Here is a 22,845-nt window from a genome sequence, read left to right on the forward strand (position 1 = left end):
ATTAAATCAGCATGTATGAAGGACATGTGCACCTCTCATTTGCTTCGATATCATGGAGATCTATTGTCTGAAGCACGTGATGCAATGGTTTGACATGCATTAGAGCATCCCCCCACCATGTGACACTTGTGATGCTCTACATGTTTGGATTGACGAGGGTGGCATCATCACGATTGGATTTGAAAGCATCGAAAGCATACTGATGCATGGAGCGGTGGGAGGATTTGATTATGGCTGGTCCACCCATGCTCCCCATGATGGATTATCCCAATCCATATTTGTAGTGGTACAGGGGCATCACTAGGCAATTCATCTTGCCATTGATGAGTGAGCGGCTCGAGATGAGGTTTCATCCTTCGAATAGTGTGATGGATATTGTGGTAAGTATATTTTACTTTTATCTCATTTTGTTATGTTGTTATTGTTGTACTTATGAATAATATTTATTTTTTTTTTTATATTGACAGTTTCAGAGAATCACGTCGCTATATCATACGGTAAGGAGCGGCTTCCATTTGGTCACTATTGGATGTAAGGATCGAGTACTTGCCGATGTTATAGATGATCTTATCGATATTATGCGAGTCGTCTTAGAGGATAGATGACTTTAGACTGTGCCATCGGCGGATGATCCGAGTACCTCTTCATATACCCAGCACACTTTATACTCTAGCTTCTCAGACTTCGACCTCCCTATAAATGATGCGTATATATCACAGAGAATGAGTGAGCTGGGAGACACGTCGTACTGACTCGATGAGCAGCACGTCGATCAACATGGGAGGACTAGAGGTAGGGGTCAACTAAAAATTTTTTGAGATAGATGCCAGGTACATGTTGATAGGTCAGCACGTCATCACCTCCCTCCCTGCCAGTCGATACCGTACCTGAGCCATCACGCCAGCGGCCAGAGATGACACACATTTGCGAGAGGCGGACGTGGAGGAGGCCCTAATGTCTTGATATATACGTCTCTTGATAGTTGTAATACTTGTACATTTTTTTTTTTGCTAAAAAATTTTGTAATCATCAACTCTTGGATTATATTATTTTGAAATTAATGTTACATTTTTTTTAATATGAAAGCACATATTATAATTTTTGTTAGTTGTGCAAAAAATTAATTGTTGATCTTGATACATGTTATATGGTTGGAGTTTGGGATTGTCCATCATTTCTAAGATATCCTGCCATGTTAATTATAAACAAGATTGAAAAAATTTGAATTTGTATCTCAAGAAAGTCGAAAATTTTTTAATAGATAAAGATACTTGGAGAATGCCAAAATTAGTATTCAATCAAGTTGGAGATGTTTAGAGAATCCCATGGGTCGACTTGTGTCAAGTTGCTGTTGCAAACTAAAATCTAGATTGGAAGGCACTACGTGTTGCTCTAAATAAGCAATTAAGATAACTAGTTGATGCCTAAATAAATGATTAAAATAAAAATATTAAAAAAATACTATATAACTCAATTAAGGAGCTGAGTCTGAAATGGTTAAGTGAAAGATGAGGGTCAAAGTCATCCTATAATAGAGTGACTAACAGAGTCGTTCTATTATAGAGTGATTCATCCTGTTGTCGACTAAGTTCCAGTTGGTGAGTTAGTATAGATGATAGGATGGTTTTATTATAGGCAGTATTTTGATAAATAATTTTGGCAGGGCATTATTTTGGTAAATTTGTTTTAAAATTATCATTAATCCGGTAAAAATGCCTACCAAGTATCCTTCCTTCCTTCCGATGCCCTTCTTCTTCCTTCCTCTCCATTAATGGCGATCGCTGCGCCGGGCTCGCTCAACCTAGCGGAGTACCCTTCGTCGGGGTCTCGCACCGTTGATTCCTTCAAGCGACACAGATTGATCGGAGAGGGTACCTATGGGTGAGTTATCTTCCTGAAAACCCCTGTCCTTTTGCTTTTTATTTTAATTTCTGTATATGGTTCCGGAATCATCTCCTATTAGTGGATTCATATGGTATCGTTATTGGTTTTTAATTTCTGGTTCGATTGTTTTACCATAGTTATGCAGTAATTTTGAAGAAAAAATAAATTAAAAATTCTATTGTTTAGCTAATCGGCATGCCTTCAAACTATTAAAGTTTTTCTTTTCCTGATAAAATTTGGATATTTAAGACTAGGTTCCTGGAATTGGTTTTTTGGATTTGGTGTCATGCTACATGACGTTAATGATGGAAGAATTGAAATAAAAAGTGGAGAGTGGATATGGCTGCTTGATCATATTTGATTTCAGGAGACTTTTCAACATACATTCTCTGATACCTATTTGTTAAAATACAAGCTTAGACAATAGAGCCTGTTGCTCGAAATTTGAAATTATTGGGACTTCAGGTTCATGCATGGTTATGTAAACGCGTTCAAAACTTGTGCACATGGATTCAGTGTTCCACTTAGATAAGCCTATATGGCCTCAAACCAATTTGATGCTTTCTGCAAGATAGAATCATGGTTATTCTAGCATCATGGTAGGATTTTGCATATGAATTTAGAGCTTATCACCCATCCTGTACTTGATTCATTGAGCTTAGAGGTGACACGATGAGTCTATTTCACTGATTTCAGTTCACTTGGACTTTCAGATCCTTTCTGTGCCGTGCTTGATTAAGATTGTTAACCTTGGCCTCATTTGAATATCTTCCTAAGCCAAAGGAGTCTAGATTTGCCCGGTAAAATCTCCAGCCTAATGATGACTGAACTTCATGATACCATATGCCCAATATAGATTTATGAGTTGGAATTTCTTATGGACTTGGAACGTGAAATTTCGAAAATGCCTTTTCTTACTATTTGAAACCTTGATGTTTGAAACCTGAAGGTTCTTTTGTCTGAAATCAAATTTCAGTTTCTTGATCTGAAATTATAACATTCGATGTTTGAAAATTGCACTGTGTATAGTCTAAAAAATGAAATCTGGATTTTATTTTGTAAAACATGTGTATGAGGTCTCAAATCTTGTTCTGTAATTTTTTACAGTTAGAGTTTGAAACCTAAAACATACAATTTGAAGCTTTATTCTAGATCTGGCCTGAATTTAGAACCATCATAGTCTCAAGCTTGGAGCTTGAACCCAAAAATACAATTTTTGGCACTTAAAGTTCATTGTTTGACACCAGAAATCTGAATCATATTCTTACGCATCCAAAACTAAATATGATTCTTTTCAATTCAAAGAATGTGATGTTAATTTTGTGTCTTAAATGTGAAACCAGCTTATTGAAAACTGAAACATGATTGCTTTTAAACTTGAAGCGCAGGACTTGCATTGTCATATCTTAAATTTGAAGTCTGAAGCCAATTTCGGAGATATGAAACCTGAATTGGATGATTAAACCTGAAGCGTAAAACCTTATCCTTGAAACTTTGCCATCTAAATCCAAGTCTTTTGTTTAAAAATAATTATTGTTCGAGTTCAGAACTCAAAATCGCCTACATCTTGACCCAAAACATAAAAGTCCTGTTTCATTATTGTCCTGAATCTGTTTTGATTCATGGGCAATAAATTGTTTGTTAGCTCTTTTATATCTTAAGAAAGATCCTGTTTTAATAGTTGAAGAACTATTTATTCCTTCTATCACTGATAGAACACAAATCCTTACATCACTCAGTAGAAATTGGTCTTCTTTTCATCAATTAGCATTTCTTTTCGACTCCAATCTGTGAAATTAAACTCCTATTAACTAGCTACATATTGAATACCTAACCCTCTTTGAGTTAGCAGTTTTTGGTAGATCTTCAATTGCTTCCAACTGATTGTTGCTAATAAAATTTGAGTCCTTTATTTTGGTTATACTTATCTACAGAAATTTAGTCCCTTTGATGAATTATTGTCAATGAGATCTGTTGTCCTTTAACCTATAGAGCTCAAAATTTTTTTCCAGTTCTTGATTCATTTGTAGGAAAAGAAACCCATCATTTTCTTGATGGAAGTCCAGACTTCCTAAATTTTTCAGACTTAAAAGACTGGTTGATCTATTAGGTATATTGGGTCTGTGCAATATCAATCAAACAGCTTTCTCATGATAGCCATGCCTTATTTTAAAAGTTTTTCTGAAAAACAATCGTAGACTCTATTTTAAGGGAGGAAAGGACTGTGACTGGAGTGTCACTGGGCAGTGCTAGTCTTCATTCTCAAGAGCTGGAGGCTCATTAATTTGCATGTGACTTCCGAGCATCAAATCTTCAAATGGAGGTTGGAAATGCTAGAGTAGGATACGCCCTGCAAGTCATTTGTATTAATATTTGAATATTTGTTGAAATATAATGTGGATATTTCATTTGCATTATCCCTAAACAATATTTTGAAATAGCCCTTCATATAGTCGCTGCACACTTGAATAGCCATATAGATGTAATGCGCAATCTCATCCATAGTTGTGAATAGGGATGTCAATCGGGTTAGATACAGGTTGGGTTAAAAATTAGTCAACCCAAACTCGACCTATTTATTAAATAGGTAAAAAATTCATATCTGAACTCAACCTGTTTATTAAACTAGACCAGATCCACATCACCTATTTATTAAATAGGTTAAGTTAGGTTAAATGGGTTTATAATGGATTTGATGGATGTAAACAGATAAAACATGTTAAGTGGGTTGGGTTAAATAGGATAGAAATAGGTTAAGCAGATTTTAAATAGGTTAAACAGGTTTCACAGGTCTTAAATGGGTTAAATAGGTTAGGTTATGAGCCGAACTAATTATTAGACAAGTTAAACAGGTCAAAGGTCTAAACTTGAACTCAACTCATTTGACAAACAAGTCTAAATGGGTCGATCCGTTTATGATCTAAACCCATTTATATCAAACCTGAACCTGCTTAAAATGGGTTGTTCATGGGTTGGGTTGATAGGTTGGGTCATAATTGCCACCCTTAGTTGTGAATAATATTTTGAATGCATAAGAAAATCCAAATATCCAATCCTCCTTGTGGTAAACACTCCCAACTAGTTAGATAATCTTGTGATGCATTCATGGATTCTTTTTTTGACTCTTAAGGCTGAAATGTGACACATAAACCATATTGTTTAACGATCATGCAAATGAAATATCCATGTTATATCTCAACCAATGTTCAAATATTACATACAAATAATTTCTGCGGCTACCGTACTCTAACAGTTTAACTAGTGGTTGATCATTAATAAATGTATGAGATGAAAGCTAGTCTTAATAGAACCAAACTTCTTTCCCTTCATTCTTCTTCTTTTTAAACAGTTCAGATTATTATAGGAAATCCAGGACAAACCTATTCGTATACTTAATATAAGCTCTCTTTGCAAAAAGGAAGTATAATTAGGTTGCTTAAAATCATAAGTCTATGATCAGATAGAAATCACGCTTATCAATGTTTTATCTTGTGCATCACAGCAAATCATTCATGTCTTCTTTGGTGCATTGCAAGAACACACTGATGATCAAATCAAATTGAATTGATGCTGGGTTTGTTTATAGTTATGATAAAACAGTTAAAACACCACCAACAAATGTTCCCAGCAATTCATTCACATGCCCCAGACATATGTAGGATCTGCTGATTTTGATGGAAACTGAGATGTACTTGAACTGGTTTCACTTTTTTATCATAAAAGAGTTGTGACTGGGATATGACTTACCAATTTAGAATGAAATATGGGCACATCTGGGCTGACCTTTATTTTCTTTTATGGATGTTCCCTCTCATCTCTTGTTACACATCAGTTGAGTTTGATCTATGTGGATGAAACGAGGAAAATTTGAATGGTTCTTAAGTCATACCAATACCCTTTGGTCTGTGATCTATTGCTAATCAAGTGCCTATTCACGCAATTTTGTATTTTCTTCTTATTCTAAAGTGGAGAATCATGAATCTTTCTACCATGATTGCAAGATGAGCAAAAATGAGCTCGGTTAGGGCCTAGAAGATGACGGAAGATGTGGTTGGTTGAAGATGTGAGGGACATTTAAATTGAGGAATTTAGAGGTTTGTAGGGCCTCATCTTTGGCACCATTTTGGTTGTTGGTTGAGGGGTTCTCTTGGACATTTAATTTGAAGATTTTTTTTCTTCGAGAGATGCATTTCTTGCTTTTTCTCATGTGCTATATTTTTTCAATCTCATGGGTCTTATGGTATGTAGGGCAAATTGTATTGTGTAAATGGTTGTAGGATTTATATAAAATACATAACATGTACTTAGAGTGTAAGATTTTGTTAACACTTGTGATAACATGTAATTTCAAATGTTCTTTGTTGGAAATATATGGATTGGTGATGAGTCACATGTAACAATCTAGGATTTCATCCAAAAAGGTTGCTAAGAAGGTTTAATTTGGGTTCTTTAGTCTTGTATAAGTACCTAAGATCTATTTAGTGCATAGTTGATGCGGCCTAAACCAAGATTTGTTGTCTCGGTACCGGATCCCCTATCGGTACCATCCTTTTACAGTGTTGGTATGCGGTACGGATAGGTATGACAATATCGGTAAACTAATGTGGTATGTTATGCACCGTATCGGATGGTACGAGGTGGTAGCAAACACTAGCCTAAATACATGCTTGCATAGATTCTCACATGCTCCCTCCATTTAAGTCTTGGCATTCTTATCCAACTAAGGATCCAAATCCATTCACAAGTAGCAAAAATTCAACTACAAACACCACGATTAGCCCATGGTCAACCCTGAAGGGCTTGCATTGCAGTGTCCCCTAGTCCACATAGGTGATAGGGCTGGGTGCACTTTGATAACATTTATAACATTCCAAGATCTCACCTAAGAAGGCTAGCTAAAAAAGTGTTATTCAAGTTCCTTGGCTCTGTATAAATATCCAAGATCTACCAAATGTATAGCCGATGTAAGACTAAACATACGCATGCATGGGTTCTCATGTCACAGGTCACAATTGTATCTATTTTGTTATGACTTATGAGATTCTTTTGTATTAGTTATGCACATGATTGTAACTTAATTCAAAGAGAAAAAAATTAATTTTTATGCTTGCTGTATATATTTCTCAAGATATATTTTTCTACGATAAGGTTAAAAGTCCAAAAGATCCCATAAATTAGTGTTGAATTGGAAGGCTTGAAATGGAGGTAAAGATGATGAATTCTTGGCTTTAGTTGGATGGTCCTAGTACTAGTTTGGACTTTTGATTCTGATTTCAAAATAAGCTAGTTTTCAGCAAAGTGACAGGATGGGTAGATTCCAAGGGTTGTGGGCAGGCAACAATAGGTGGGTTCGCTAAAAGGTGAATGGTTCGAAATTTAGGCATTTGCCATGTGAATCTGCACTCGGAAGGATTGTTAGGTATGGAATCTTGTGAGAGGAATTTAAAAGTAGAACTTGCGGGCTGCTGTGTATGATTGGTAAAAATATCTCTCATGGTGGATATTATTCCCAGGGAGATTGGTACGAAACTTAAGTGGACTACAACTATTTGAAGAGCTTATTTTTATTCAAGAAAAATCATGGTTTAGTTGTACCATTGGTTGAAGCCTTGGAGTGGCTTCCTCGGTGGATGGAAACATATATAGACAAGGTTTGCTATCTTAGTATCAGACCCCGTAAGGTACCATCCTATTATAGTATCAGTACGCAGTATGATACAAGATGACGAGGTGTACAGACTACAGAGTGTGTCTATATAGTACAAGACTATGTACGTACCGGTACGGTATGGTACCGATCAAAATGGCAAACCATGCACCTATGAGTACTAGAAAGAAAGTTTTTCTATCATTCAATTTAAAGTGCCCTTTGCAAGAGAGAGGAGGCTGACCTTTTACTGTCTACTCAACAGTTATAATCCCTTTTGTCATTGAAATGTGACAATTATATCCTTAGTAGGAGAGAGAAGAAAAGACTCATCATTGGTCACTTAAGCTTGCTAAAGAATGACTTGTTGTCTAATGCATGTTTCTCACTTATTTCCAAATAAAAGACTGATAGAAGTCCTTGAATAAGAAACCTTACTAGGAAAAATAGAAGGAATCAATGAAATATGACTACCAGCCAAAAGAGACTCTAATTGGAAAACGAAACCCTCACAAGTCTTCCATGACTGCCGTTCCTTTTCTTACCAGAAATCATCATCTTAATTGTCCTTTATGTTTTAAAGCGAATCCTAGTTATACTAATTGACTTCCCAAATTGGCTGGAACTTTTTATTCTTCTTACCATGAGCTGGATACCATTTTGTTCCTAAAACAGGACTCTTGGAGTTTCGAGACAAGTGGAATAGGGTTACAGGCCCCATCATCTTTCTTCTTTCTTTCTGTCTTCTTCCTCCTCTTGTAATTTGTAAATCCTGATGATGTTGTGTTCTGCACCACCATTGGCATGTGTCACTCATCTTTGCATGAGTTCATGAACCGGTGGTGTATAATTAACTGAGGACTGAACTAAGCCACCAATATTCTATGATCATCTTGTTAGATGTGTCATTCCATCCATCTTCCTGATTTAGGTTCAACATTGTGACAACCATTAAAGCAAACAATGTCCTAAGAGTGGTATAAACCTTTCAAAGGACTTAGGTTAGAGGTAATATAAGTATGCCATAAGCCAATAACCTACACATCTCAGGTTAGTATAGCATATACCGACTGTTAGTCTTATACTTAATGCCAAAATACTTATCTAGTGCATAACTGTAATCATTTAAAGATTCTTTGTCTTTGGTGCAGCAGCTGGTCATGGTAACAATTGGGAACTATTACTACTTATCATCTGTAATGTACAGATGACTCTTTGACAATTTTCTTTTTTCTGGTTTGCAAATTGCAGACAGGTATATGAGGCCCAGGAAATTATAACAGAAGAAAGAGCAGCACTGAAAAAATTAAAACTGGATAATTGGAAAGAAGGGGTAAACCTATTTCATGAAGATTGTTGCTGTCTTTGATACTGTCCAAGTTGAAGGGCTTATAGATTTTATTTCATCTTGACTTTTCTGAAGAATTCTGTCGTTCTGCAGTTCCCAGTTCCAATAATACGTGAGATCAAACTTTTAAAGAAAATGGATCATGAGAATGTAATCAACTGAAAGAGGTCGTGACCTCTCTGGGTACTCTCTCCAGCTTTTTCTTTCCTCTTTTCTTTGACTGCATCATGGTTTTAATCTTCTAATCCAGATGCATTGACAAATGTGTCACACAGGTCCTGAAATAGATGAGAAGGGAAGATCAGGTGTGTCGTCATGGTCCCTTAACTACTTTGGTTATGAAATATGAATATCATATACTATGATTCTCTTGTCCAACTTTTCTTATACGTGTCTAACAGATTGCTGCTGGAATGTTTAAGCTGTCTTGTTTTTTTCTGCTTTTCCTACCATCTTTTTTGTGAATATTCCGATTTTGACGAGGAACTCATGTTTCTTGCATCTGTTAACATATAGATGGTAACAAGTATAAAGGTAACATCTATATGGTTTTTGAATACATGGACCATGATTTGTCAGCAGTTATGAACCGCAGCACAGCTCCCCAAATAAAGGTATAATAAACTTAGTGTCATATATGTAGAATGTCGCACATCCGAGATATGCATGTAGAGATTAGAATATGTAGATTTTTAACTGATCTAGATTTAAACAATTTTAAATCTATCATGCATAAAATATAGATCTAATCTACACATGCCAGGAACGTTCACAAGCTGAAATTAAGATGCTGAAAAATAAAATCAAATTTAAATTTAGACCTTTATCTTTGTGCGGGTAGATCTTCACCGCAATTCGATTGTCCGTGGTAATCTGATGAGGTTTCTGTAGAGCCGCACATGCATCCGGCTTCTACGGGTATCTACCGAGGCTGATTTGATTAGGAGGACTTGATTTTACCGGGATGCTAGCTCTCTTGCAGAGATCGCTCTCTGGATTGTTGAATCGACTTGATCTTTTGATTCTCTTCTCAAGAGAATCAATCAGATTTATAGGAGGATAATGAAACCAGATCACATCTGATTTTTTTTTTCATTTTTTTTCTTCTCAAGAGAAAATCAAAGATCTACTGAAGAAGACAAGAGATTTAATATTTTTCTTCTTCCTTTCTTGTCCAATCCTTGGATTAGATCTAGGAAAGGATGAGGAGAACCTTTTGTGTCCATCTCATGGATCAAGAGGAATAGGCAAAAATCAGATTAAATCTGATTTTAATCATGTCCAACACTTGAACATATTTGTAGGAGAGGAAGAGGAGAATTTTGTGTCCATCTCATGGACCAAAATAAATCAGATCAAGTCTGATTTTTAATATGTCCAACTCTTGGACATCTTAGGGAGAGAAGAAAAGGAAGATATGTCCAACTCTTGGACAAGAGAGAGAGGGAGGAAGTTTTCTAACAACTATTATAAGAAAGAAAGGATAAGGGAGAGAGGGGGCACCTCACCTTTTTCACGTAGAAAAACTCCATATATCCAACACCCATAAGCCTTGGGCGTCCTCCCTTGATCTCCACGCCAATCTCCTTCTCTTGGGCGTCCCACATGTTGATCCTATCTCTTAGTAGCTGCCCCATCTAATCCCCTCTATTTAAACTTAAAAGGGCTAAGGTTTGTTAGGAGTCTAAGAGCACTTGGACTCTTGGAGATAAGTGCCGCCCTCCTCTTTCCTATTATTCCTCCACGCCAACAAATAACGTCACGGTGATTTCTTTAGGCATGAACATCATATGGGGCGTGGGACCAGAGAAAAGTCCTTCTATGGGTTGTCCTCTTATAGATAAGGATAGGTTAAACCCAATCTAAACAGGTTTGGGTCAAGTGTTTATTAAGTCTAACCCTATTAGACTTATGAATCCTAGTCTGAGTCAAACTCAAACCAAAACTAATCAAATTAAATCTGATTTAATTTGATTAGAATTCAATCATAATATTTGATCAAATTAAATAATATGCAACAATTGCAATTTAGTCCTTCTATAGCTTACTAACCTTAGTAAGTTCTCAATGTAACTTTTACATTGAAGTCTAATTATCAATCAAATTGATAATTAAGACCACTTTCGATTTGACAGAGTCCCAGTCCGGTGGGACTCTAGAGTTTCAGTCCAGTGGGACTCTTTTCAATCAGGTAAGACCTTTTTTATGTGTGACTCCATAGGTTCTATTCTGTCTAATAGTGAGACATATTTTGATCTCCATCAAAATATCATTGAATTTTTTTTTAATGGATTGGAACGATTCCAACTCATCAATCAAGAATTATTGATCATTAATATAATTCTCGTTGGTCCCACAATCCATCAGTAACGCCTAGCAGTATGTAGTGGCAACCTAGCAGAACAGAAAGATGAACCTCTAGGTGTAGTTACCGTGTGATTCAGTTCCTCTATCGTGAGTCCCGATAGGATGGAGGTTATGGAAAACTTGTTAAACCTTATTGTTTGTCATTTGTAAGATTTATTCGATTTGAGTTCATTTGTGAAATCTGATGAAAACTCATTTCCATCATTCACACTGTCCTGATCAAGATTTTTCGAACTCAATCTCATAAATCATATGGAATTACTCCTTTACTATTAAGGTCAATAAATTCCATCTAGGTGTACACCTTATTCCTGCAATGAACTTATTACAGCCAATATACACCTTAAGACTCCATATGGCTAGGAGACCGAGTTATGGTGCAATTAAATTACAGCCATCTCATTGTGAATAGTCAAAGCACCGTAGGTCTAAGAACTAGCCACATCGCTACAGCATCGAGAATGTCACTGACGAGTGAGTAGACATCCAAGTGACTTCTCGTATTGGTCACGTTCAGTACTGTTGTTCTCTAATAATCACCTATACTCTCGCTCCAGTGTCCCTACACTATAGACTTAAGACTTATCTATCCTAACGAAAGCGATCCGTGCACCAATCTTACCAGATCAATCACTGTTTCCGTGATGATCCTTCGATCGAAAGCAATTTAGGAATTAACCATCAATGACACATGTCTCAAATTCTCAACTCTTGAGAATATATATTATCATCTATTAATTTCTTGGATGATTCATGGGCACATATACTACACGAATAGAATTAACTGCCTTAATTTTATTAGATCAAGTACAAAATTATGTCCTAAAAAGAATTAATATGTCAGTTTGATTGGTTTCTAGAGCATACATTTAACAATATATAGATTTGTTTTCAGCTATGTGTGGTTGTTAGCTGACTATTAATTGTTTTACCCTTTATCTTACTAGAGCTACATGAGGCAGCTGCTAAAGGGACTTCATTATTGTCATGCCAACAATGTACTTCATCGTGACATTAAAGGTTTTCTCTTAATTTTTGCTGTGTTATATTGTTTGCTAAGTTGAATTTTAATTTTATATTGGATTTTGCTGTTGATTTGGTGTTGAAATCTTTTTTGACAGGGCCTAATCTTCTAATCAATAGGAGGGGAATCTTAAAGCTTGCTGATTTTGGCCTTGCATGGTCATTTGTCAAGGGTGAAAATTTTACAAATCGTGTCATAACTTTGTGGTACAGGTAAATTTGTTATATTTCAACAATCACGGTAAAAGTGGACTACTGTCAATATTTATACTGCATTACCAGATCACTATATTTTTCATTGACTCAGATCATTTTGATTTTCTGGCAGAGCTCCAGAATTGCTGCTTGGAGCCACAAAATATGATGAAGCTGTGGATATATGGTCTGTTGGTTGCATATTTGCAGAATGTCTGAACAGAAGACCAATTTTTCCAGGAAAGAGTGAGGTATGATAATGTGTGATTGAACCTGGAGCATGAAATTACTTCCCCCCTCTTCACCCTCTTCCCTTTCTCTCGCTCAATCTGTATGGGTAGTTACTAGTCATTATTGTTATATTTGTGTATGTGTGTTTGTAATTCCATGATACTCATGGTTGTGAATTCTCTCATTTTTATGGCCGCTGCGATCCAGAAGTGTTTCTCTAAGTTGCTGTTGGCTCCTGGGTCCAACACTGCCATACCTTTTGTAATTGTCTGAACCTTCTCTCTTCCAATAAACCTCCAGTGGTAGTTAAGCTCCCTTACCCTTTAAAAAAAAAAAAGGAAAAAAGAGCGAGAAAAAAAAAAGAGGCTCTACCTGATGCTTGCAAATACTTATAATGCACTCTTCCCTTTTTTATTATTATGGTTTTTGAGGCTGTGATTCTGAGTATAAAGAGTTTGGCCGCTATGTTGCTAATTTTGGTTTGCGTAATTGGTGCAGCCATTAAGATTTGGATCACTTTTTAAACTGTATTGAAACCACAAAGAGGTTTTATGATGATTTCAGGGCAATATAACATCAACATCATAGAGGCAACTAAGGAGGGACAATAATGATAAGGGATCATAGGAATGATATTCATTTATCTAAAAGTTCATAATTGTTTAATGATCAAGAGCAAGAGTGGAGTGACCTTATTTCCTGATGCAATGCCAAAAGTTACTGATGCTTGATTCTAAGATCATTTGACAAAGATTTAGCATCATAGTGTATGTTAAATATATTGTAGCAGATATGCCTTGATGGAATTTTTTTGAAAGTTAGACCTTTTTTTTCTTATTCTTAGAACCTTCATCCTTCAGAAAATCCATGGTCACAATAGTCCCAATAAAATTGATAGACATGGAGAAAATACACATATAGCAAATACAAGCATATAAGAATTTATATGGTACATGCCTGCACACAAGTCACACCATGTAAATTTATAATGTACTGTGCTTGCATATTTTTTCCTTCTTTACATGAACTTTTACCTGTATTTGAATTATGTATGAATCATAATATGGTAGGCATACAGTTCTACACTTGTAACCTACCTCATAAGATGGTTAATTAGCTAACTTGGGCTGGTATGCTATGCTGCTTTGATTTGTGCATTGGGTTTTTCCAAATTATGGATCTTCAAATTAAACTATAACTTAATTCCATCAATGTTAGATAGAGTTGGGGATTAATGGGTTGGTTGGGATTTATTATTCAGGGGTAGTTGGCCTAGCACAAACTTGGCCTTGCCTGTCGGTGGGTCAAACTTCATCAACGTAAATGTAATGGTTGGTCCACTTGGTCAACCTGGACCTGACCAAAGTGAGTATTGCAATGGCAGCTTTGACCGATCACAAATTAGGCTTGATTCAGCTCTATTGTGATAAGGAATGTAATAACCGGAAACAAATATGGCAGCTAAAGGACTTCTATTTTAGTCTGGATTTGGAATTGGCTAGTTATCAAGATTTCTATTCTGTTAAGGAGTCTTGTTTGAGAGCAAATTAAAAGCAAATAAAAAAGAAAATCACATTATATAACAAATCAGCAATAAATCAGCAGCAGTCTTGCTAAGAATTGCTGAAATTACAAACCAGCCCTAGCTGTTAGGGTTTTTCTTTATTTTCTTATTAATCCTAGCTATCTTAGAATTGTAGAAGGCTATAAATAAAGCCTAGCCGGCCATCCTTAAGGGGAGAAAAAAAAAGAAAGGAACCATTGTTCCTTTTAATTTCCAACGTTAATAATATTGCTTTCGGAGGCCTTCTTATCCTCGAATTTGACTCTTGTTAGGGGAGTATAAATCTTAACAATTTGATATCAGAGCCCTACAACAATCCACTCTCCTTGTTGATTTCTTGTTCGATTTTCATGGCGACTTCTTTGACATCCAAATCTATGATGAAGAAGAACGATGCCGAAGTTGAAAGCACTCAAGCGCCATCAATCGAACAATCTCTCCAAAAGATCTTATCTTCCATCGATGCTTTGACGTGGCGGTTAGAGAAAGTTGAAGACAATTAAAGATTCTTCAAGCAGTGCTCTTCGGTGCCCAATAGTGTCGCACAAACAATGTCTTCGGCTCTAATGCGGCATACTTCAACCTGATCTGTCTCCAATGTGCAAAATGTTCCGGGCACAAGTAGGGTTGTACGGGTAGTCGCTTTTCCTGTCTTCGATTTTTATTAAAGGAGATGTGGTGTCCCCACAAGTCATTGTCCCCTTTACGGGTAGGGGAGGCACTTTGGTGTAGTCCCACGTAATCGGTGTACCTTACGGCCAAGGAATGGTGTTGGGACATGGTAAGAAACCTCTTATTCCTGATTTCAGAGATTTTCTTTCAGCAAACCAACAGTCTAAAGATTCGTATAATCAGTCCATTTTCACCTACGCACTGCCTTCGTAAGACCCGTACATTAGTGAGAAGTATAATGATGAATACTTGAAGGACTATTGGCCGACCATCTTTACCATCGAGGCAGGCATTCTACTGCTGTTTTGGGGTACAAGGGGCTGGTTTCGTACTTCCATGGCCTTGACAAGATAATTATGGCCGAAATCCTTATGATCGAGGTCGTGAACAGCAAGAAGCTGCAGGGAATAATGTGGAATTTGAGCATACTTCTTTTGGCCAACCCCAGATCCCACGTGAGCATCGCTTTCCTCAATAAGCGGTGCAACCTCGATCTTCGAAGATCGACTTTCTGGAGTTCGATGGTAAGACAAATCTACAAGTTTGGTTTTTTGCTGTTGAAAATTATTTTAGGTGCACAAACACACCGGAAGATTGCAAAGTGGCAATCACATCGCTTTATTTAGAGGAGGCCACACAATGGTACAAGTGGTACTTTACGCCAATGGGGCAATTGACATAGGAGGATTTTAAGCAAGCAATTGTGATGCGTTTTAGGTTAGATCGCATGATGAACTATATGGTGGCACCAACTCCGATAGAGGGGGTCCGTTGCTTACTACTAAGCTGAATTTGAATGGATCTCCAATATGTTGCCTAACCTCTTCGAAGATACTTTGATTGGCTCCTTTATCGGCGGCTTATAGGTGGAGGTGTTAGCCCATAAGCTTACATTGATTTTGGAAGCTTACAGAGAAGCAAAAATGGTGGAGAAGTTAGCTTTGACTGTCCCATCACATGGAGCTCATCCACAACCTCGACTTCAGTCAGCAAGCAACTACAACAATCAATCAACAAGCACACTTGTTGGCCCACCACCTCTAAGACCCTTCCACAGTTGGTTGGCTACTAGTGGAGCCAATAAGGCTCCAACCAACGTGTGGCCAGCAGCAAGCTTTTCTTCTTCTACCCCCTCCAAAGCCATGCGAACCTTTACCACTTCTCAAGTTGAGGAAAGAAGGAAGAAAGGGCTTTGCTTCCACTGTGATGAAAGGTGGAGACTGGAGCACAAGTACAAAACTCAACTATACTTGATGATGCCGGACGATAAGCAATATGATGTCGATGTTGATGGCAAGGAAGCCTACAATGAAGAGCCACAAAAAGAAGATGAAGAGGCATTACCTGAAGATTTCGAAGAGCCCATGATTTCTCTCTATGGCTTATCTGGGGTCGCAAAGAAGCTCCAAGCGATGCGATTTTTTGCAAACATAAGAAAGATGGCGGTTTTGGTGTTGGTCGACATCGGATCCACTCATTGCTTCATCAACACCGATATCGCAAAGAAGTTGAAGTTAAAGATGGAGCTAGTCTTTTGCTTCGAAGTGATGGTCAACAATGGCCAAAAGATGAAGTGCGCTAGAAAGTGCGCCAAAGTGCCTCTTAACATATAAGGTGAGTATTTTGAATTCGATTTATGTGCAATAACCTTAAAGGGAATAAATGTGGTGCTTGGCTTGTCTTGGCTTCACGACGTAGTGAAGGATGTCCATTGGAGCTTCCCAAGGATGATAATAATCTTCGCAAAAGACAGCTAGCAAGTCACAATTAAAGTGGAAGAGCCCACCGAGGTAGAGCCAATCACACTCCGACAATTCGTGAAGCTCGCATCGACTTCTCCGACTTTTATGTTCCTGTCCACTGAACCTTTTGAGATCTCCACAATACCAGAATTGCTGTTGTTGGACTGCAATATAGCTGAGCGCCAAAGGACTGTTCTAGTAGCCCAGGAGGAGGGTTCGACCAGCCACAAGGTGTCAGATCAAGGGACAGACCAGCAGCAAATTTTTGAAGAAATCGTGGACCTGATGCAACCACTGAAACCAGCCAACAATCAATTGTTGTCAGCTGATCTCCTGCAGTCATTTTCAGCATCAAACTTGTAAGTTTGTCTTACTATCAAACTTCGGAAAGTCGATCTTCGAAGATCGAGATTGCACCACTTGTTGAGGGAAGCGATGTTCACACGGGATTAGGGGTTAGCCAAAGGAAGTCCACTCGAATCCTACGTTGTTCCCTACAGCCCCTTGCTTTCTATGCCTTTGATCATAAAGATTTTGGCCATAATTATCTTGTCGAGGCCATGAAAGTGCGAAACCAGCCCCTTGTGCCCCAAAACAACAGTAGAATGCCGGCCTCGATGGTAAAGGTGGTCGGCCAATAGTTCTTCAAGTATTCATCATCATATTTCTCACTAATATACGGGTCTTGCGAGGGTAGTGCGTAGGTGATAATGGGCTGATTGTATGAACCTTTGGGCTACTGGTTTGTTAAAAAAAAATTTCGAAATTAGGAATAAGAGGTTTCTTACGGTATCCCAACACTATTTCTTGGCTGTAAGATGCACAGGTTGTGTGGGGCTGCATTGAAGTGCCTCCCCCACCCGTAAAGGGGTTGGTGACTTATGGGGACACCACATCTCCTTCAATAAAAATCAAAGATGGAGGAAAAGCATGTACATGTGCAACCCTACTTGTGCTTGAAATGTTTTATGCATTGGCGAGGGATCTAGTTGAAGAATGCGGCATCGGAGCCGAAGGCATTGTTTGTGTGACACTATCGGGCACTAGAGAGTAGTGCTTGAAGAATTTTTGGTTTTTTTCAACTTTCCAACTACCATGCCAAGGCATCGATGGAGGATAAGATTTTTTGGAGAGATTGTTCGATCGATGGCGCTTGAGTGCTTTCAACTTCAGCATCGTTCTTCTTCGTCATAGGCTCGGATGTCGGAGAAGTCACCATGGAAATCAAAGAAGAGATCAGCAAGGAGAGTGGATCGTTATAGGGCTCCGGTACCAAATTGTTAAAATTTATACTCCTCTAACAAAAGTCTCTCAACTTCGAAGATGAGAAGGCTTCCGAAAGTAATGTTATTGATGTTGAAAATTAAGAGGAACAATAGTTCTTTTCTTTTTTGACTCTCCTTAAGGATGGCCGGTCAAGCTTATTTATAGCCTTCTACACTTCTAAAATAGCTAGGATTAATAAGAAAAAGAAAAATTCTAGCAGCTAGGGCTGGTTTGTAATTTCAACAATTCTTGGAAGGACTGCTGTTGATTAATTGCTGATTTGTGGCTGATATATTATGATTTTCTTGTTTATTTGCTTTTGATTTGCTCCCAAACAAGGCTCCTTAAGAGAATAGGAATCTTAATAACTGGCCAATCCTAAATCTAGGTTGAAATAGAAGTCCTTTAGCTGTTATATTTGTTTCCAACTATGATTATTACATTCCTTATCACAATAGGACTGAATCAAGCCTAGTTTGTGACCGATCAAAACTGCCATTGTAACGGTGAGGAAGAGGAGAGGAGAGGGAAGGAAGAAAGGAGGAAGGGTTTATGGCGGATGGTAATATGAAGAATGGTGCTACCAGGCCAATGGGTGATGTGTATTTATTATATTGAATCAAGATATGGTTAAAGGGTTCATGACCTGTTGCATCACAACTAATCCAACCAAAACCTGACTTACTAGCAGATCAGGCAAAACTGACCTGTACCTGATTTTTGAGCATAATTGGTCAGGTTAGGCAGGTGAAAAGCAGGTAGGATCAGGTTGATGGGCATGGGCCAAAATTACTACCCACCTTGAGTTGTTTATACAATGTAAGATTCAATTTTCCTTTATCTATAAACATGGCATGATGCGTCATCTTCCAAAAGGTAGGCAAATTGGCATTCTCCCTTCCTACCTCTTCATAAAGTTAATATGAGCTCAGAATCACTTTTATTGGCCATCATCACTTCACCATAGATTTCAAGAAGTGTGAAGAGTGTTTACCTTTCCTTTTTCCCTTTTTTTAGCTGGATACCCTAGTATCATGAATCACAACTAGTATATCCCCATCTTAACTGTCAGATCACAAAATTTAGTCCAACTAATAATTTTTCTCTGCAACTTAACAATTTGGTTGGCACATTGCTTACATCCTTAATTAGAGCCACTGCTAGATCTTCCTTTTGTTCATTAAGGACATTGTACTCTCATTATGTGAAGCATAATTTATATGCCTTTGTTTCTTTACTTTGATATATCTATGCATCAGTTAATGGGTTAAGTTGACAGTCGTTATGTGTTTATACAAATTTTTGGTACTCTTGAGGGTGTTCAGATTCCCACATATTGTATTCATGGGATATTTGTCATGTATATGCGAGATGCATCAGAAATGTACGAGAACCCATATGATTATCATGTTGGATTTGGAATTTTCATAAAACCTCCATATGGAGGACGTGGTTGGAATATCCACCATGTCTTTGTAGTGGAGATTACATTTTCTTTCTACGGTGAAGATAGTAATATAGTAAAATTTCTCGTCCTCTAATTGACTTCCTATTTCTTTTTTCCCCCTTTTTTTGCTCTCTTTTTAGTTAGTGAGCTAAGAAATTATTTGGATGTTTATCAAAAGAAGATTATTATATTTTCCTTCAATAATGAAGCTAATGTTGTTGGATGTTGCACCTTTCATCACCTCCTTAAGCATGGAGGAAGTGTAACACCTTACACCCTTTGCTTGTAACTGCAGCAAGAGCAGCTATATAAAATTTTTGAGCTCTGTGGAACTCCAGACGAAGAAAGCTGGCCTGGTGTTTCTAAGCTACCATGGTATAATACCTGCAAGCCAGCAAGGCCACTGAAGAGATGCCTGAGAAAAATTTTTTGGCAGTATGTGATGAATGATTAGCACTTCCTTGTTTGCATTCGATGCTTATGTGCATATTCTGGTTTTTAGGGTGTATTGAAATTCTAAAGCTGGTTGCATTCACAATTTATTTATTGACACTGTTATTTATCTCTTTTTATCAACAGTGTTGACATCATGCATTGCAGTTGCTTGAGAGGATGCTAACACTGAATCCATCCCAGGTATGTCATTCTCATCAATCCTTCTTCTTTCTTTCTTCTTCTTTTTCTTTTCCACAATAAGTACCGTAATTACATCAACATAGTGGCAAGAACATAGTGCATGCATGTGACAATGCCTCCATTTCAGAGAAATTGGCCTTGGATAGGAAGTTATGGTGATGTACATCTTGTAAATATAGCCTCAAACTGAGGGCATAAGAATGGTTCAGATTTTTGCTGGAACAAGGAGCTCCCCCCACGTTCTCACCCCTACTCATAGTGTGCCACATGGGGAATATTCCATGGACAAGCTGTGTTCCAACTTGACCCTTGCTGTTATCTAACTAACCTTCATCCTTGTATGCATATGTTTATATAAACTGATTCGATTTTTCCTTTTTCCTATTTTGTAGAGAATATCTGCAAGGGATGCATTGGATGCTATGTATTTCAGATACTGAAAATAGAATCTGGTGCCACAATGAAACAAAGAAAACAAAGTGCACAGCTTGCTGTTTTTATTACGTTTAAAGACATGCAGGTAAGGCTTGATTTTGCTTCTGCATGAAAATGTTACTGCAGAAGGTGTTTTAGTTGCAGATCATGGATGCAGCGTGATGGAAGTGAATCATGTCTACTTTCCTTCATTACTTGTAAATGAGTGGGAAATGAAGGATTTTGCTGGCTAAAGGTGGGGATGAATTAATTGCAGATGATGAATTCATGCTAAGAAGAAATGATGTCCACTTCTGAAGGGTTTTTCTGCAGACTACAGGTTGGAAGGCATAGGGCTGTAGTTGGAACATGTCTCTGATGCCATTTCCGTGGTTTACTGCGGATGTTCTGTGCTGCAACTGGCTTTGACCACCAATCGTGGCAAACACCGGGACTGCAAATGGGTGTGTGTGTGTGTGTGTGTATATATATATATATATATATAAGAGAGAGAGAGAGAGAGAGAGAGAGAGGCTAGAATCGGGTTGACCGAATTTGGACTCAGATTTGATTAGGTTAAAATCTATAATAGGGGTCCTATATTAATGATTTAAGTCGTTGAATATGATCTATTATAATCATTTGATTTGAAAATCTCTAGTTTATGCATGAAATAATTAAAAATTGGACAGTCTAAATAAAATTGAACTAAATATATTTTTTGATCACTGGATACGTAGGTTATAAGGATTTTTAAATTATATAATTTTTAGTATATAAGTAATTTTGAGATACTAGATCACATTCAACGGTTTGAACATATATATATACATATATGTGTGTGTAAGGTGGTTTAAATAATTTGAATTTTTAGGTTGGTTGTGAAGGAATAGTATCCTGCAAGCCAACCACACGAGTGATGCGATGAGATTTTTCTATATTCTATCTTTCTACTCATGTATTTGACATTAATTATTTGTTAATAAAATTAAATATTTTATTTCATTATATGCTGATTTTGTTATTTGATTTAGATTATAATGAACCCCATAGACTATGATAAAGTTTTTAGAATCATGATGAGATCATGTCAGTGAGATTTAAAATCTTGTTGGTCTTAATCTAAAATATTTCTAATCGTAGGATCATTGATTCAAGGATCAATGATATCGATAAGACAGTCACATTCTATGTATGCTCGATAGAGAGGATGATTAATTTCATAATCACTTGTATAGTAATACTAATACAAAAATATGGATGCTTATTGGAGAATGAGTTCACTGAATTGATCGATCTATAGAGAGAACATTTAATAGAGTCTTACAAGCATGTCAGATAGTTCTTTAGTGAAAATATTGCAAGTGATTTAGATATAAGATCATCCTATTACCTTATGTATATGAATCTATATTTTGCGTCATTCCTTAGCATGAATCTCTAAAATATGTATGGGATGTTTTGAAAGTTATAAGTGGTCAACAAGAAATCGATCATTCCTTATAAGGGAAGAAAACATCGTATATGATGTCATAGGATAATGACTCTTGATGTTTTTGACATCATTATTAGATCGAGACTTATATGGATAAGTATTTAGGCTTGACATGATTTTATGTCCATAGCTTATCTAGGATATTGTATGAATCGAAGGATTAAATTGCATGGTAATTCATTATTGAATGATATTTTGATATTTTCATTGAAATTCTACATATTCTGGATTGTCATGATATGTTACTAGACGTCAATTTTAACTTGTGGGCTTGTATTAATTAAAGAGTTTAATTTAGCAATCAATTAGAAGTTGTTCTAATTAATTGGTGCATTTGGGCTTAATTTATTCTTAATTTAGTTTGGTTATGAGTCTGAGTTTACTATTGGCTAGATGTGGAACTCAATGAGTAACACACTTAAGGAATTGATCATAGCCTAAAGTAATTAGATTTATTAAAAATTTATGGGTTTAATAGACATGCTAGCACATGGATTAATCCAAGTTTCTAATCAATCCTAGCCCAAAGGTATTTGATCTTATCGAAACTCTAGAGTTTTGATCAATTCAAAGAGGGCTTACACCTAGGTCTCCCTGGCACCACAAATTCCCTCGCATGAAAGAGTTTCATGTGGTGTGAAAAGCCTCTAAATCCCCTTATCCCTTGGTGCCCAAAAGAGTTTCATCTGGTTTTCTCCTCTCAAATCCCATGCACCAAAATTGTTGGTGCCTAGAGAGTTGCGCCCAAAAGGAAGAGACCTTCTGCCTTACTCCTCTTCCACGCCTTAAGTGTTTGGTGTATCCCATGCGGTTTCCATTTAATTCATGCGTATAAGTTCAGAAGCCAAAGAGTTTGGCCGCATGAAAAGTTTATATGCCAAAGATTGTCTACGCGTCCCTTCATATATTATTTA

At 37.1% G+C, this 22,845-nt stretch overlaps 1 pseudogene; it reads left to right on the plus strand.

Moving 5' to 3' along the window:
- The first annotated feature begins 1,562 nt into the window (after positions 1-1,562).
- Positions 1,563-21,090, plus strand: LOC105042020 (cyclin-dependent kinase C-3-like; annotated as a pseudogene).
- Positions 21,091-22,845: the final 1,755 nt, after the last annotated feature.

This window comes from Elaeis guineensis, chromosome 3, assembly GCF_000442705.2.
Source record: "Elaeis guineensis isolate ETL-2024a chromosome 3, EG11, whole genome shotgun sequence".
Lineage (NCBI taxonomy): Eukaryota > Viridiplantae > Streptophyta > Magnoliopsida > Arecales > Arecaceae > Elaeis > Elaeis guineensis.